Source organism: Zingiber officinale, chromosome 6A (genome assembly GCF_018446385.1).
Source record: "Zingiber officinale cultivar Zhangliang chromosome 6A, Zo_v1.1, whole genome shotgun sequence".
Taxonomy (NCBI): Eukaryota; Viridiplantae; Streptophyta; class Magnoliopsida; order Zingiberales; family Zingiberaceae; genus Zingiber; species Zingiber officinale.
In genome coordinates this window covers 120,404,748-120,421,502 of record NC_055997.1, presented here as the reverse complement: position 1 = coordinate 120,421,502, position 16,755 = coordinate 120,404,748, and positions in this window count along the sequence as shown.

The following is a 16,755-nucleotide window of genomic DNA, read 5'->3' as shown; positions in this document are numbered from 1 at the left end:
TCGGTCGACTGATCATCTCTTTTTCCTTTTGCTTCTGATCAATGTTGATAAACTGACCTGTGCTGAGTCATCATGGTTTGGTTGATCGATCTTACTTATCGGTCGACCGATCAAGACTTGATCAGACTTGGTCTATTCTGGTCTGATCTGATCACTGATTTGATCTCTCCTTATTCGGTCGACCTATTCACTGGTTCGATCAACCGATCTAGCCGGACCTACAAAACAGTGTTAGACAAAACATCCTGCAAAATAGATGTTAGCACAATAATATTATAATACATGAGTAATATAAAAGATAGTAGAACTGTCTTGATCTTAACTTAGAAATATTCCCGGTTTCTTCAGTTGGATCGGTGACCTAAGGTTGTTCCCTTCAGGAACCCGACCTCATTGTCGCTCCTCCAGTTGTTTACCTCAATCTACCTGCCAAACTTAGATCCTCCAGATCTAGTTTGAACTTTTCACTTAACTTTGATCGGCTCGCCAGGATTTTTTCTCTTGATCTTCGGTCCTCCAGATCTCTCGATCACACCGTCAAATGTCAAGTCTCCTCGACCGACTTGGACTTGCACTTGGGTTCCACGATCTGCTAAGATTTCTCCTGCCTAGCCTCCAACTAGGTCTTTCCCGGTTGAGTAAACAGCCTGCACACTTAGTCAACTTGTTAGATCACAACAAGACTTAACTTGAACTTTTGATAACATCAAAATTTAGGTTTAATTCTGATACAACTTGTACCAACAACAATACCCTGCCATCAATGGGAGACTGTTGGAACTCCAAGGTTGTTTTGGTGTGATCAACAAGTTAAGTTAAGGTCCTGTGTGTATTTAACCTTGTGTCTAAGTGTGCAGGAGCTTAGGAACACAGGTACTCGAGCGGAAGACACAGCTAGCGAGAAAGATGGCAGTCCGAGGGACGAGGTGCTGCGAAAGAGTACACCGGCGGACGAGAAGGAAGCGCGCGGTGGTTCCGAGGGACGAAAGCCAGAGCGGAAGATTGCTCGGGGAGCAAGAGACGCAGCTAGCGAGAAGGTCGACGACCGAGGGACGAAGACTGCGGATGAGTACGCTGGCGGACGAGAAGGAAACACGCGGCAATTCCGAGGGATGAGAAGCCGGAGGGAAGCCCGCTTGAGAAGACCAGAAGTTGGGTTCGGGTGAGCCCTTTTTCGGATGGCAGAGATCACCCAAGCGGATCCGGAGCGGAAGACCCGGACCGAGGCGGGACTAAAACGGAGCAGAGGTCCCGGACGCAAAAGTCAACTAGAGTTGACTTTTTGCTCCGGGGCGCCCGGAACAGTCCGGGGCGCCCGGAACGTGAAGTTTGACCAGAACGCGTCTTTCGCGTTCTGGACGTTGGGGGATAAAGTTTTATCCCCCCAGGGCGCCCGGAACCCTTCCAAGCGCCCCGACCAAGGCTATAAATATAGCCTTGGTCCAGGAGCTGTAAATCAACTCAGAAATTTACATTCCAAACACTTGTGCGCTCCTGTTCTAGTTTAGCTTCTGTCTTTTGAGCTTTCATTGCTGTAAGAGGTTTCTCCGCCTGAAGGAGATATTTTAGTACACGTTCATTCCTTGGATTAACAACCTCCTTGGTTGTAACCAAGTCAAATTGTGAGCCTCTTCTTTCTGCTTTTTATTTATTGCTAATTTACTTTATGCAAGTGTTCTGTTGAAAGTTCGAGAAGGGTCTTTTCTGTTTATTTTTTTCAGGCTATTCAACCCCCCTTCTAGCCGGCCCAACGGTCCTACAAGTGGTATCAGAGTCGAGACGCTTCAGGAGGACTAACCGCCGAACGAAGCAACGAGATGGCCGAATCTAACATCCACCCACCAAAATTCGAGGGGGACTTTGCAAGCTGGAAGAAGCACATGGAGGTATTTTTCGGTACCGATTTTGATTTATTACTAACAATGGAACATGGTTTTGAAGCTCCCGAGGGCAAAGCGAAAAATCAATGGACAAAGAAAGAGCAGGCCGAGTACGTGGCAAACAAGAAAGCAGAATTCCATCTGCTAATCGTACTTCCGCCACAAGAAGTCAAGCGTGTCGGCACCTACAACTCGGCAAAGGAGCTTTGGGAGAAGTTCCTTGAATTACACGAAGGAACATCCGAAGCCAAGCTTGCGAGACGAGACTTACTTCGCAACCAGCTCACCAACCTCCGTCTTGAAGAAGGTGAAACAATTGCACATCTACACTCGAGGATACAGGAGTTCATCACCGGACTTTCGAATCTCGGAGAAGAGGTAAGTAACCGAGATTCGCTCAGGTACGCTTTAAATTCCTTCCCTAGAAATTCAAAATGAGCATCACTAGTAGATGCTTTTTACATTTCGAAGGACTTAGAAAAAATTTCATTAGAAGAATTTTTTTCAACATTTGAAGTGCATGAATCAAGATGTGCAGGAATGAGGGAGACAAAGAACAACGTCGCCCTCAAAGCTTCGAGAGACGAACCTGAATCGGAATCTTCTCTCGACGACGAGGAAATGGTAATGATGGTAAGACGATTTAAGAAGTTATACAATTCTAGAAAAACTAACCATCCACAAGGTAGAAAGAAAAGAACTATCCGCTGCTACCATTGCGACGAAGAAGGGCATGTCAAGGACAACTGCCCCAAGCTGAAGAACAGAGACAAGGAAAAGGGTAAGAAGCCTATCCAAAAACGAAAGGCCCTAAAGGCGACGTGGGACAATACCACGTCCGAATCGGAAGTCGAAGCATTTTCCGGACTCGCACTGATGGCGAGTCATCAAGACGACGACTGCGATTCAAGCTCTTCCGAAATGAGCATCGAAAGCATCAATGAAGGGGGAGACACGTCGGAAGAAAGCAGCAGCTCAGGGGGAGAAATGGAAAATGAGATCGACAAGGTAAGTTAGGTACGATCTCTTCCTCCCGATAAAATGTTTAAGTTCGTTAAACTTTTAACAAAAGACTGCTGCAAATTAGAAAGTGAAAATAAAAATTTAAAAGTAATTCTAGCTAAGTCTTGTCTCTTAGAAGAATTAGATAAATTAAAATTAAAAAATGAAAAATTGGAATTAGAAAATCAAAATTTGAAAATTCAAATAGATAACTTAAAAAACTATGCATGTTCATCTAAAACCAATTTTAGAAAATTTAATAATTTAAATTGGCACTTTAGATATCACCCGGGACAAATTAGGAACATTTCAAGAAAATATGTCCCTAAAAACTTTTTAGTTAATCCAGTAGGTTGGAACCTATATTGGGTTCCTAAATCATGCTTAAATTGATTTTAAAATTAAAATTAGCGCTTTAAGTGAGAAAATTAAACAAAGAATTTCTTTATGAGGCTTTGTCTAAGGAAGTGGTTGTTGCTCCAATAACCAAGAAGGCCTAGTGCCTCGCCACGACCTAGAAGCCAAAATATTGAAATAAATGTTTAATTAACTTACTAATGAAGCATTAATATAAGAATTAATTAGTGCTTGAAAAAGGTTATTCAAAACATTTTATTTCATATTAGAAATTGACTTACTTAGAAATTTTTTTTACTAAGTCATTTAAAAAAAAATACTTAAAAATGTAAGTTAGGATTTTTTTTCAATTTTTTTTTTACTTTCTCAAAAATCATTTTTTTTCCTAAGTTAAAAACCTTTTTTGAAACTAGAAATCTCAGCTTAAATTTCTTAGAAAAATTTTCTAAATTTCTTAAAAACTTAGAAATTTTTTAGAAATACTTTTTCTAAGTCTTTAACCCTTAGATTGTTTTTCTTGGAACCCCGTTTTTTTGTGATCAAAGGGGGAGAAGGGAAAGTATAAGTCTAGGGGGAGGTAGATAGATCTAATTTTATCTTTTCTATCTTTTTGCACTTAAATTGAAAATTAAGTTAATTTACTTAATGTTATTTTATGTCTATTTTACCCTAGCTTAACTTGGGTTGATCACACTAAAAAGGGGGAGATTGTTGGAACCCCAAGGTTGTTTTGGTGTGATCAACAAGTTAAGTTAAGGTTCTGTGTGTATTTAACCTTGTGTCTAAGTGTGCAGGAGCTTAGGAACACAGGTACTCGAGTAGAAGACGCAGCTAGCGAGAAAGACGGCAGTCCGAGGGACGAGGTGCTGCGGAAGAGTACACCGGCGGACGAGAAGGAAGCGCGCGGTGGTTCCGAGGGACGAAAGCCAGAGCGGAAGATTGCTCGGGGAGCAAGAGACGCAGCTAGCGAGAAGGTCGACGACCGAGGGACGAAGACTGCGGATGAGTACGCTGGCGGACGAGAAGGAAACACGCGGCAATTCCGAGGGACGAGAAGCCGGAGGGAAGCCCGCTTGAGAAGACCGGAAGTTGGGTTCGGGTGAGCCCTTTTTCGGATGGCAGAGATCACCCAAGTAAGCGGATCCGGAGCGGAAGACCCGGACCGAGGCGGGACAAAAACGGAGCAGAGGTCCCGGACGCAAAAGTCAACCAGAGTTGACTTTTTGCTCCGGGGCGCCCGAAGCAGCCCGAGGCGCCCGGAGCAGCCCGGGGCGCCCGGAACGTGAAGTTTGACCAGAACGCGTCTTTCGCGTTCTGGACGTTGGGGGATAAAGTTTTATCCCCCCAGGGCGCCCGGAACCCTTCCAGGCGCCCCGACCAAGGCTATAAATATAGCCTTGGTCCAGAAGCTGTAAATCAACTCAGAAATTTACATTCCAAACACTTGTGCGCTCCTGTTCTAGTTTAGCTTCTGTCTTTTGAGCTTTCATTGCTGTAAGAGGCTTCTCCGCCTGAAGGAGATATTTTAGTGCACGTTCATTCCTTGGATTAACAACCTCCTTGGTTGTAACCAAGTCAAATTGTGAGTCTCTTCTTTCTGCTTTTTATTTACTGCTAATTTACTTTATGCAAGTGTTCTGTTGAAAGTTCGAGAAGGGTCTTTTCTGTTTATTTTTTTCAGGCTATTCAACCCCCCATTCTAGCCGGCCTAACGGTCCTACAGAGACATCGTGATTACCTTAACCATATGCGCCAGTGTCTATCCCTCAATCCCGTCGTCGGAACTGCTCGTTTCACACCCTCTCGGTTACAGTCCCCTCCTCGCCTTCGTTTGTTTAGCTACCTTATCCGCTCGTCTTAGCCTCATCGGGTGCAGTACTACTACTCATTTTCATGGAAGACCAACAAGATGGATTAAGTTGGTTGTGGCCTCCTCGGTCCTTGCCTACTTGCTTCGAATTCTTCTTCTTCTTCCAGGTGAATCTGTTGTTTTCATTGGTGGTTCTTGTTTCTTATCAGGAACTTGCTTTGCAGCGGTCTACGTGCTGTCACCGTTGTCGTGGTGCAATCCTACCACCGAGCACCCTCCATTCTCCATCCATATATGTTTAATTTGAGAAAAGAATTATATATATATATATATATATACAAAATCGTTCTGCTACGGAACGATTCTTGCGGACTGCGGATGTGGCAGCTGCCACGTCATATTTGTTAAAGTTTTTTTTCCCCGCAGCGACTTTTGTGACGCATCGTGGAACACTTCTTTGCCCTAACCCTTCTCACGATTTTTTCCCGCCGCAGAAGATCTGCTCGCCTCCCGCAGCCAAGGGTTCCTCCCTTCTCGCATCGTGCCGACCTCAGCTTCCTTCTTCTCGCGTCCGCCGCGAGAAGATCTGACGCCTCCCGCCAACCTCAGCTTCCTTCTTCTCGTGTCCGCCGCGAGAAGATCTGACGCCTCCCGCCGACCTTAGCTTCCTTCTTCTTGCGTCCGCCGCGAGAAGATCTGACGCCTCCCGCCGACCTCAGCTTCCTTCTTCTTGCGTCCGCCGCGAGAAGATCTGACGCCTCCCGCCGACCTCGCCTTCCTTCTTCTCGCGTCCGCCGGCACCTGACTCATCGCCGTGCCCTCGTTCCCTCTTTCTCGCATCCCTCGCCACCAGCAGCTCGGCCTCCCTCCCTCGCAAGCTCTGCTCGTGGCCGCCGCCCTCGCGACAGACGACCTTGTGCCACGACAAGGCTTACAGATAGTCTGTGAGGCTCGGCGAAACGAAGCTAGGGTTCCCAAGCTCTCGCCATATCTAGGGTTTCAGGTGCCTCCCTCACACGTCCACCCAACAAAATCTAGGGTTTCTCTTTTAGGTAAAACCTCGTTTGTTTGTTTCTGTTTCTATTGCAGGTTTGATCTTATAAGAAATCAGTAGTTTAATTGATGTTCGATTGCAGTGCTTTGTTCAGCTTGGCAGATTTGTTTTTATACGACATATTGTTGTGGTTTTTGTTTGTTCTTCGAATTCCCTTTTAACACATATTTGTTATTGCTCTTCGAAGTAACAACATCAGTTTCTATAAGTAATAACAGTCCTTAAAGTTTCTTTTAGCTCTTTGGCTTTCATGTGGTTTCTAAAGTAAATGTGTCATCAGCCTCATCTAGAGTTGAGGCAGCACAATTGATCTAATATATATATATATATATATATATATATATATATATATATATACACGAATCTAATATCCTGCGTGACGTGCACAGTGCGCGACTGTGCGCGTCGCGCAGGATATCAGCTTTGTTTTTTTTATTATTATTTTTTGAAATTTTGAATTAAAAAAATAATTAAAATATTTCTTTAAAATTTTATTTTAGGATTGATGATTCTCAATTGAGTTATAATTTGTAAGATAATTTTATTTTTAAGATTTTATCTCTAGGGTTTAGGTTTTTAATTGGGTTATAGTATTTAGTAAAAAGAAAAATTTAAAATAAAAAAAAATTAAGTATTTACGGAGTATTGAAATATGTTTAGGGGATATATTTAGGATTAGGGATTTATATAAGAAAATATTAAATTTTTAAAAAATTTAAAAACTAAAAACAATAATATATCGTATGTTATTTTATTATTATTATTATTATTATTATTATTTTAAATTTTGAATTAAAAAAAATAATTAAAATATTTTTTTAAGATTTTATTTTAGGTTCATGTTTCTCAATTGGGCTATAATTTTCAAATTTTTTTTTTAAAGATTTTATCTCTAGGGTTTAAGCTTCCCAATTGGATTATAGTGTTTAGTAAAAAGAAAATTTTAAAATGAAATAAATTTAAATATTTATAGAGTATTGTAATATATCTAGGTGATATATTGATGCATTATGGATTTATCTAAGGAATTATTAATTTTTTTAATTCAAAATCGAAAAAAAAATAATTAAAAAAAATCTGATATGCTGCGCGCACACAGTCGTGCCATGTGCGACGCGCAGCATATCAGGATTATATATATATATATATGTGTGTGTGTGTGTGTGTGTGTGTGTGTGGTAATAATATATAACGATTGACAATTGTAGCGTGAAGTATGAGTGCAACACCTTTGTTGAAAGATATTCAAATTATAATTTTAATAGAGACAAAGCTCAATGAAGATTCTTTAACTCCCATATTACAAAGAAGATTTGTAAATATGGGTTATACGTAAAATTTTGATTTCTCTAAGCATGATAGGATATTTCTTCTTTGGGGCATGCACAAGGTAGATGTGGATATTATTTTGACCACCGAACAATATATACATTGCCACATTCATTGTCGTATCTCTAGCAGAGGATTCTTGGTGACTTTTGTTTATGGACTTCACTCTATTGCCACAAGAAGGTCGTTGTGGGAAGCTCTTACTAATCTTGGGGATACTATTTTTGAAGCTTGGATGATCATGGGTGATTTCAACTCATTCCTATCTATTCATGAAAAGCAAGGTGGTTCTCCGGTTACAAACCATGAAATGAGAGACATGCAGATTTTTGCTCAAACTTGTGGTTTGGAGGATCTTCGATCTGTTGGATGTCGCCTTACATGGTCAAATGGTAATGTTTCTTGTAAGTTGGATAGAGCTCTTGTAAACTCTTTTTGGCTAATGGTAGATTTCGATGCGTATGCGGAATTTATGGCCCCTAGATGTCTTTCGGATCATTCTTGCACTATTGTTCATACGCTAGCCAAGGACCGACCCCCCAAATAGACCATTCAAATTCCTCAACATGTGAGCATTGTACAAGGATTTCTTGAAGGTTGTGGGGGATTCATGGGCAGCCCCGGTGATGGGCAATGCGCAATTCATCCTAAAGACAAAGTTGTTTCGATTGAAGAAGTATTTGAGGGAGTTAAACAAAAATCATTTTGGTCACATTTCGGAGAAAGCTAGGAGAGCAAAAGATGAGCTTGCGGAGATACAAAAGGGTATTCTTAATGGTGGTCCAATTCCCTCAAAGTACAGTCATGTGAGGAAGAAAACTACCCTACTTATGGAGGCGGAAAGATAATTTTATCAATAAAGGACAAAGAACGTTTACTTGAGGAGTTTGGACAAGTGCGCAAAGTTCTTTCATGATGTGGTAAAGAGAAACAACAAGAGAAATACTATCATTATGCTCAAGAAAATGGATGGGGAACAAACCACAAGCTTAGGTGAAGTTGCAGAGGAGTTTATTGATTATTTCCATGGGTTACTTGGCCAAAAGGAGGTGTGTACCGAATGGGACAGCAACTTACTCATGGGGCAGAAACTCACAAGGGGGTCAATCTGAAAATTTGTGCAAGTTAGTTGAGGAAGAAGAGATTAAAGTTGCCTTACATGATATTAGATGTGGAAAGGCCCCGGGCCCGGATGGGTATAGCTCAAAATTCTTCACTTCTTCATGAGATATTGTTGGTAAGGATTTTATGGCAACAGTGCAGGAATTCTTTCAACATAGCAAGCTCCTCAAATAATGGAACCACTCTTTGATATCACAAGTGCTAAAGGGAGATCATGCTATTGGGGTTTCGGACTATATGTCAATATCTTGTTGTAATGTCTTCTATAAGGTAATATCGAAGGTACTTGCTACATGGTTATCAAAGGTATTGAACTTCTTATTGGACCCGACTCAAGTGGCGTTTATTCAGAGGCGTTCTATAGGGGACAACATATACTTAACTCAAGAATTGCTTCGGAAGTATGCTCGCAAAATGATCTCCCCTAGATGCATGGTCAAGGTTGATTTGAAGAAGGTCTTTGATATGGTTGATTGGGATTTTCTCATGGCCGGTCTCGTTGGTTTTGGATTTCCCCAATGATTTTACGATTGGATCAAGTTATGCATCTCCATGGTATCATATTCTATATCATTAAATGGCGGAGTATATGGATTTTTTAGTGGGAAAAGAGAGCTAAGGCAAGGAGATCCACTCTCTCCCCTTCTATTTGAATTGTGCATAGAGGTTCTCTCAAGGAAGATAAAGGAAACCTCTATGATGTTTTCATTTCATTTTCATCCTATGTGTAAGGAGGTTGGTATTACACATCTAGTATATGCCGATAATGCTATTTTGTAGAGTGGATGAGACATCTACCCAACACCTAGTTGATTGCTTGAATCAATTTGGAGGGATCTCGGGCCTTAGAGCAAATCCACAAAAGACACAAGTTTACATGGCGGGTGTGGACACAAGCTTGAAGAACCGGTTATTGCAACTTTTGGGTTTTCAAGAAGGAAAATTTCCTTTTAGATATTTGGGCATCCCTTTGGTGGCAGAGAAGCTAAGGATTGCGAATTATGGGCCACTTCTTGAAGTTATTGCAAGGAAGATCAACTCATGGCTTAAGCACACTTTATCCTATGTCGGGCGCTTGGAACTAGTGGGGACGGTTCTTCAAGGTATGAAATGTTTTTGGCTTTCTATGCTTCCTACTCCTAGTGGTGTGATTGACAAAATAAATGTTTTATGCCGAACGTTTGTGTGGTCCTCAAAGCATCCACCCATTTCTTGGTCGAAGATTTGTTTGCCTAAACATGATGGGGGTTATGGCCTTAGGGACCTCCTAGCATGGAATGAAGCATTGTTGTGCAAATTATTATAGAATATTCAAGCAAATACAGATTCACTTTGGGTTAAGTGGGTGCACCTACATTATATCAAAGGTGCAGATTTTTTGGCATGGCAAAAGAAGAACTTAGACTCACCTTTAATCAAGAGACTATTAGAGATCCGAAGCAAGATACTAGTTGCTTCAGGTGGTGTGGGGGAGGCAAATATGAGGATGATGGATTGGTTTATTAGAAATGGAAAGGGGGGTTACAAATGCATATAATTTCTTCATGCCAAGAGGGTCGGAGGTTGCATGGAAATCTATGATGTGGAAGCCAGAAATCATGTCGAAGCATCGCTTCACACTATGGATGCTAGCTCATGGGAGGTTGAGGACCAAGGATCGAATGGAGTATGAACCAAGCAAGGATTGTGTCATGTGTCGGCAACAAGAGGAATCCAATCAACATGTCTTCTTTGAATGCCCGGTGGCTTGTGAATTTTGGTGCAAGGTGAAGCGGTGGTTGGAAATCAAGCACAATTTCAAATCCTTTGAGGAGTTGCATCAGATTTTTGGTAGGCATTACAAGGGTGGTAGTAGGAAGATGAAGGTCCGGCATCTAGGCATCTCTAGCTCAATCTATTATGTGTGGAAAGCTAGGAATAGATGCCGATATCAAGATATTGTGCCAGATGTGGATTGGTTATTTCGAAAGGTCCAAATACATGTCCACCGGTTTGTGGACATGAAACCTTTATAGTTATCATCACTTGTGGATTGAAGTCCTCTGTTGGTTGGTGTTGGAAACCTTTGTCTTGACTGCTCGTGGAAGGAAGCTGTTGTTGACAATGTTGATATAGTTGTTTGAAGCTCACCATTTTCTGACTATCCAAGGTATTGGTTGCTACTCGGAACCTCGTTTTGTTTCCCCTATACAAAAATTTGTACAACCACAGAACTTAACTTAGCTACCCATGTGCTCTACTGAAGTTAGATTTGGATTGCAAACGATCCTTAACATTATTAATCCAAGTTGCTCTTCAGAAGTTAAACTTGGATTGGAAACGATACTTAATATTTTTACTCCAAGTTTAACCAATGTGATCTTCCTAAGTTAAACCATATTACAGAAGTTGATTAACTATCTATTTCAAAGATTGGCTTCCAGGTTAAATATGGCGAGGCACTAGGCCTTCTTGGTTATGAGATCATCCACCACTTCCTAGACAAAGTCTTTCAAAGAAATTGGATATTTAACTTCTTACAATAACCCTAGGTTTAACTACAGAGACCACAATAAAAACACAAGATCAAAACGCAAAATCGAAATACAAAATTGATAGCACGAAATCGAAATATAAAATCGCTAGCCTCTTGTGTTGATGTTTCAGAATCTATGCAAAGAAAACTAACTAATTAATTCGAAGCGGAAACCATTAATTAGTTATATCTTTCTTTGTAGCTAAAAACCTCTTGATCTTCTGTTGTATTCCTCTCCTCCTCTTGGACGTTGTGTGGGCAACGATCTACCAAGATGAATTCCAACTGAACCACTTCTCCTCCAAGACTCTCGAGCCATCAAGGGATGACAAAATAGGAAATTTCCTTCTTCTTCTTCTCCTCCAAGCAACCGACCACCAAGTGCTTCTCCTCTTCTTCTTCTTCCTCTCCAAGCAACCGACCACAAGGATTTACCAATCCTTGATGCCGCCGGCCCTAAGGAAGCAAAAGAGGAGGCAAAAAGAAAGGTGCCGCTAGCCCTTATGGGAAAGAAAACAAAAAAAGAAGATGAAGGGAGAGGGCCGACCACAAGGAAGAGAGGAGAGGGGGCAAGGCTTAGATTGTGTATCTCATGAGGCACCCTCTCATTCTCTTTTATAATCCTTTGTCATGGCAAAAAAGGAAAGTTTTAAATATAATTAAAACTTCCTTATTTGTGGTCTCCCTTTAAAAAGAAAATTTTAACAACAATTAAAATCTCTCTTTTCTAAATTTCCTATTATACATGGCAATAAAGGAAAGTTTTAAAATTAATCTCTCTCTTTTAAAACATGTAGACAACTACAAAAAAGGAAAGATTAATTAAAACTTCTCTTTTTAAATCATGGTTACAAAAAAGGAAAGTTTTATCACAAATTAAAATCTCTCTTTTAAGAAAAGATTTTAAAATTTAAAACTCTCTTTTAAAACCATGTGGATGGTTATAAAAGGAAAGATTAAAATCTCTCTTTTAAATTCCCTTAGTAGATGACTATAAAAGGAAAAGTTTTAAACAAAATTAAAATCTTTCTTTTAACCATTGTAGATAACTACAAAAAAAAAGATTTTAATAAAATTCTTGAGTTCGTTTGAAAAGCTTCTGGACTAAGGCTATATTTATAGCCATGGTCGGGGCGCCCCAAAGGGTTCCGAGCGCTCTGGGGGGATAAACTTTATCCCCCAACGTTCAGATCGAGTCAAAACTCAATCTTGTGAAAAAGTCAACTCCAAGCGCCCGGAAGGGTTTCGGGCGCCCCGGAGGGGTCCGGGCGCCCCGGTCAGCTCCGGGCGCCCCGGAGGGAAAAGTCAACCTCGTTGACTTTTTCTCGCCCGGGTCTTCTGCTCCGGCTCTGTTCATCTTAGACCGAGTCTTCCGCTCGTTTGGGTGATTTCTTCCATCTGGAATAGGGCTCACTCGAGCTCAACTTCCGATCTTCTCGAGCAGGCTTCCGCTCCGGCTTCTCGTCTCTCGGAATCGCCGCGTGCTTCCTTCTCGTCCGCCAGCATACTCATCCGCAGACTTCGTCCCTCGGTCGCACCTTGTGCCGACCTTCTCGCTAGCTGCGTCTCTTGCTCCTCGAGCAGTCTTCCGCTCCGGCTTCTCGTCCCTCGAAACCACCGCACGCTTCATTCTCGTCTGCCAGTGTACTCTTCCGCAGCGCCTCGTCCTTCGGACGCACCACGTGCCATCCTTCTCGCTAGCTGCATCTTCCGCTCAACTACCTGTGCTCCTAAGCTCCCGCACACTTAGACACAAGGTTACAAACACACAGGACCTAACTTAACTTGTTGATCACACCAAAACAACCTTGGGGTTCCAACAATCTCCCCTTTTGATGTGAGCAACCCAAGTTAAGCTAGGGTAAAAATAGACATAAAAATAAACTAACTAAATTTGCAAGTAAGTGCAAAACGATAGAATTTTTTAATTTTGATCTACCTCCCCCTAGACTTATACTTTTGCTCTCCTCCTTTGATCGCATAAAAATGGGGTTCCGAAGAAAATCTAAAGGTTAAAAAATTTTCTAACTTTCTTTAGAAAATTCTAAATTAGAGAATTTGGAATAATTTTTAGCAAAAAATATTCTAAGTTAAACAATTTCTAAGTAAAAATAATTCTGTCTTAGGCAATTTTGAAAAAATATTTTTGAAAATTCTAAGTAAAAATTTAAGCAAAAATTTTCAATTTCAGAAAAACTTTTAACTTTGGCAAAAATATTTATTTATATTTTTTTTAAAATAAAATTCGTTCTCAAGTTATTGTCATTTCTTTAATATCATTATGATATCTAAATTTCTATTTTAGTTTATCATAATTTCTCAAATCATAATTTTCCAGATTTAGAACAAACAATATTAAGTATGCAGAAAATTCTTTCGACAACATAATTGGTAAAAAATCTTTCGGTAATGTTTTTAATTTGCAAGATTCGTTCGACAAAGTATTTTGTAACTCACAAGAATCTTTTGGCAATGCTTCTAATTTGCTAAATTCCTTCAACAAAAGATTTTTTAATCTGAAAAACTCTTTCGATGATTCAATTTTGAATTTGCAAAAATCTTCAGGCAACTTTTCAATTGATTTAGAAGGTAGAGACCATACCTGACTTACCTTGTCAGCTATTGATTCTCCCCCTGTTGTGTTGCTTTCTTCCGAAGTCTCTCCCCCTTCATCGATGCTCATCTGGGATGAGCTTTCTGTGTCCTCGGGATGGAGTTCGGCTGTCTTGGCAGTTTCCTCATTTTCGGACTGTTCTGATGGTAACTTGGTGTCCATCGAAGAGTTGGATTCGACTTCAGCTGGTTCTTCGTAGATCTTTAATAACTTTTCCCAAAGTTCTTTTGCGCTTTTGTATTCTCTGACTCTGTCGATATTTTCATATGGTATTACGCTTAGAAGATGAAATTCAGCCCGAGCATTTGCCATCGATTTGTTATGTTGCTTCTTGTTCCAGAGATATTTCTTGATTTCTTCTCCATTCGTTGTCTTTGGTGCTTCATAACCAAATTTCATAATTAATGAAATACCAAAATCTGTGTTTAGATATACCTTCATGCGTTGCTTCCATAAAGCAAACTCCCCCTCGAATGCTAGTGGGTAGATGCTAGCTCCGGCCATCATTTTGTTGCTTCAGTCGGCGGTTAGTCCTTCTGAGACACCTCGGCTCTGATACCACTTGTTGGATCACTGGGGGCCGGCTTGAAGGGGGGTTGGATAGCCTGCAAACATAAAAATAAAAACCAACCTTTCTCGAACTCTCAACTGAACACTTGCATAAATAAATTAAACAAATAAACTAAAAGTAAGAGACAAAAGAGATTTATTTGGTTACAACCGAGGAGGTTATTAATCCAAGGAAGATGAAACGCACTAAAATATCTCCTTCAGGCGGAGAAGCCTCTTACAGCGTTTAAGCACAGAAACAGAGGCTCAACTCTAAACTTAAAGCACACAAGCATTGAAATTATAATTCTTGAGTTTGTTTGAAAAGCTTCTGGACCAAGGCTATATTTATAGCCATGGCCGGGGCGCCCCGAAGGGTTTTGGACGCCCTGGGGGGATAAATTTTATCCCCCAACGTTCAGATCGAGTCAAAACTCGATCCTGTGAAAAAGTCAACTCCGGGCGCCCGGAAGGGTTCCAGGCGCCCCGGACTGTTCCGGGCACCCCAGACTACTCCGGACGCCCCGGGCTGCTCCGTGCGCCCCGGAGGGAAAAGTCAATCACGTTGACTTTTTTCCGCCCGGGTCTTCTGCTCCGACTCCGTTCGCATCAGACCGAGTCTTCCGCTCGTTTGGATGATCTTTGCCATCCGAAATAAGGCTCACCCGAACCCAACTTCTGGTCTTCTCGAGCAGGCTTCCACTCCGGCTTCTCGTCCCTCGGAATTGCCGCGTGCTTCCTTCTCGTCCACCAACGTACTCATCCGCAGACTTCGTCCCTCGGTCGCACCTCATGCCGACCTTCTCGCTAGCTGTGTCTCTTGCTCCTTGAGCAGTCTTCCGCTCCGGCTTCTCGTCCCTCGGAACCACCGCACGCTTCCTTCTCGTCCGCCGGTGTACTCTTCCGTAGCGCCTCATCTCTCGGACGCACCGCGTGCTGTCCTTCTCGCTAGCTGCGTCTTCCGCTCGACTACCTCTACCTGTGCTCCTAAGCTCCTGCACACTTAGACACAAGGTTAAAAACACACAGGACCTAACTTAACTTGTTGATCACTCTAAACAACCTTGGGGTTCCAATAGATTTAACGAACTAAATCTCACCCATTGATAAATTAAAGAAATACATATTAAGTATATGTGCTTGTTATTATATCAGGATTAAGAGTACACACATTCATAATAACAAAGGTTTTGTTCTTTTATGTAGTCAGTATAAAAAGAAACAATCTCAAATTATCCTGCTCAATACACACATAATGTACTAGTGTAATTTTATAGTTAAGATAAACTAATACCAAATTACACTACAACCATTCTAATGGTTTGTCCCATTCCATCTTAGTTGTGAGCTACTATTTATAATTTATAAGGAACTGATAACAAGATCTTCTGTGTGGCACCACACACCATATTATCTACAATATAAATTAAATGGACAACTATATTTAACACAAATGTAGACATTTGATCAATGTGATTCTTATTTCAAAATAAATGTTTACAAAAAGTTAGACTTTTAGTATACTTTCTAACACAAAGTGTATATGTTGGCTTTTGCTTGCATCAATGGGTGGTTGTGGTAAACTTAATAGTGGCTGATTTTATACGTGCAAATGGGTTCTTGGTGTGAATGTGCATGCAAACTTCAAGTGAGGACCAATGAACGTGTAAGGTAATTTATGGCTTGTATTTTGATTGCATGCAAGAGAGATGTGATATTCACCACATTAGGTGATATATGTCCATGTGGTGTTTACTTGTAGCATGAGAGAGGGTTTGATTGTAAACTTTACCTCAACCATCATGGTGAATAGATCAATCATAAGTGATCTATTTAGTCCATAGCAAACGGCTCATAGTAAAGACAACGTTAAATCCGTTAATGGTTGAGACATTGCTAAAAAGCTCAAGAGGGTGAATAGATCCACCATAATGATCTATCTAGTTCGCAACAAACGGCTCGCGGTAAGGACAGCGTCAAATCCGTTGATGGCTGGAGCTTTGTCAAAAAATCCAAGAGGGTTCATAGATCAACCATAAAGATCTATCTAGTCCGCAACAAACGGCTTGCGGTAAAGACATGACAAATCCGTTGATAGCTAACTACTTGCTAAAAGTGGGGAGACGATCTATGATGGAATGCTTTGCAAGTGCGGTTTTGATGAGTATTATCCGTGCTATCCAAGGTGAACATGGTGCTCATTGTCCTTGTCTTGATGTTTCACTTGCTGTCCATGTTATTATATGCTTCAATTGCTGTCCAATTCTTGTCCGTGGTTTTGACGAGAAACACTTGCTCTTCACGTTTTGATGATCGTGTTTTATTTCCCCACCTACTGTTCATCAATTTTAGACCACCATATAAAGATGTTTGTGTCATGTGTGTGTGATTGAAGGTTGGTTTGACTTTACTTTATGCATGTGATATGATATATCACAATGAGTGGTTTGTGTCCATGTGATGCATGATGTTGTTGTGAGAATGATTATGTAAGTGAATTAAGTGATGAGTAAGAGTTTACCT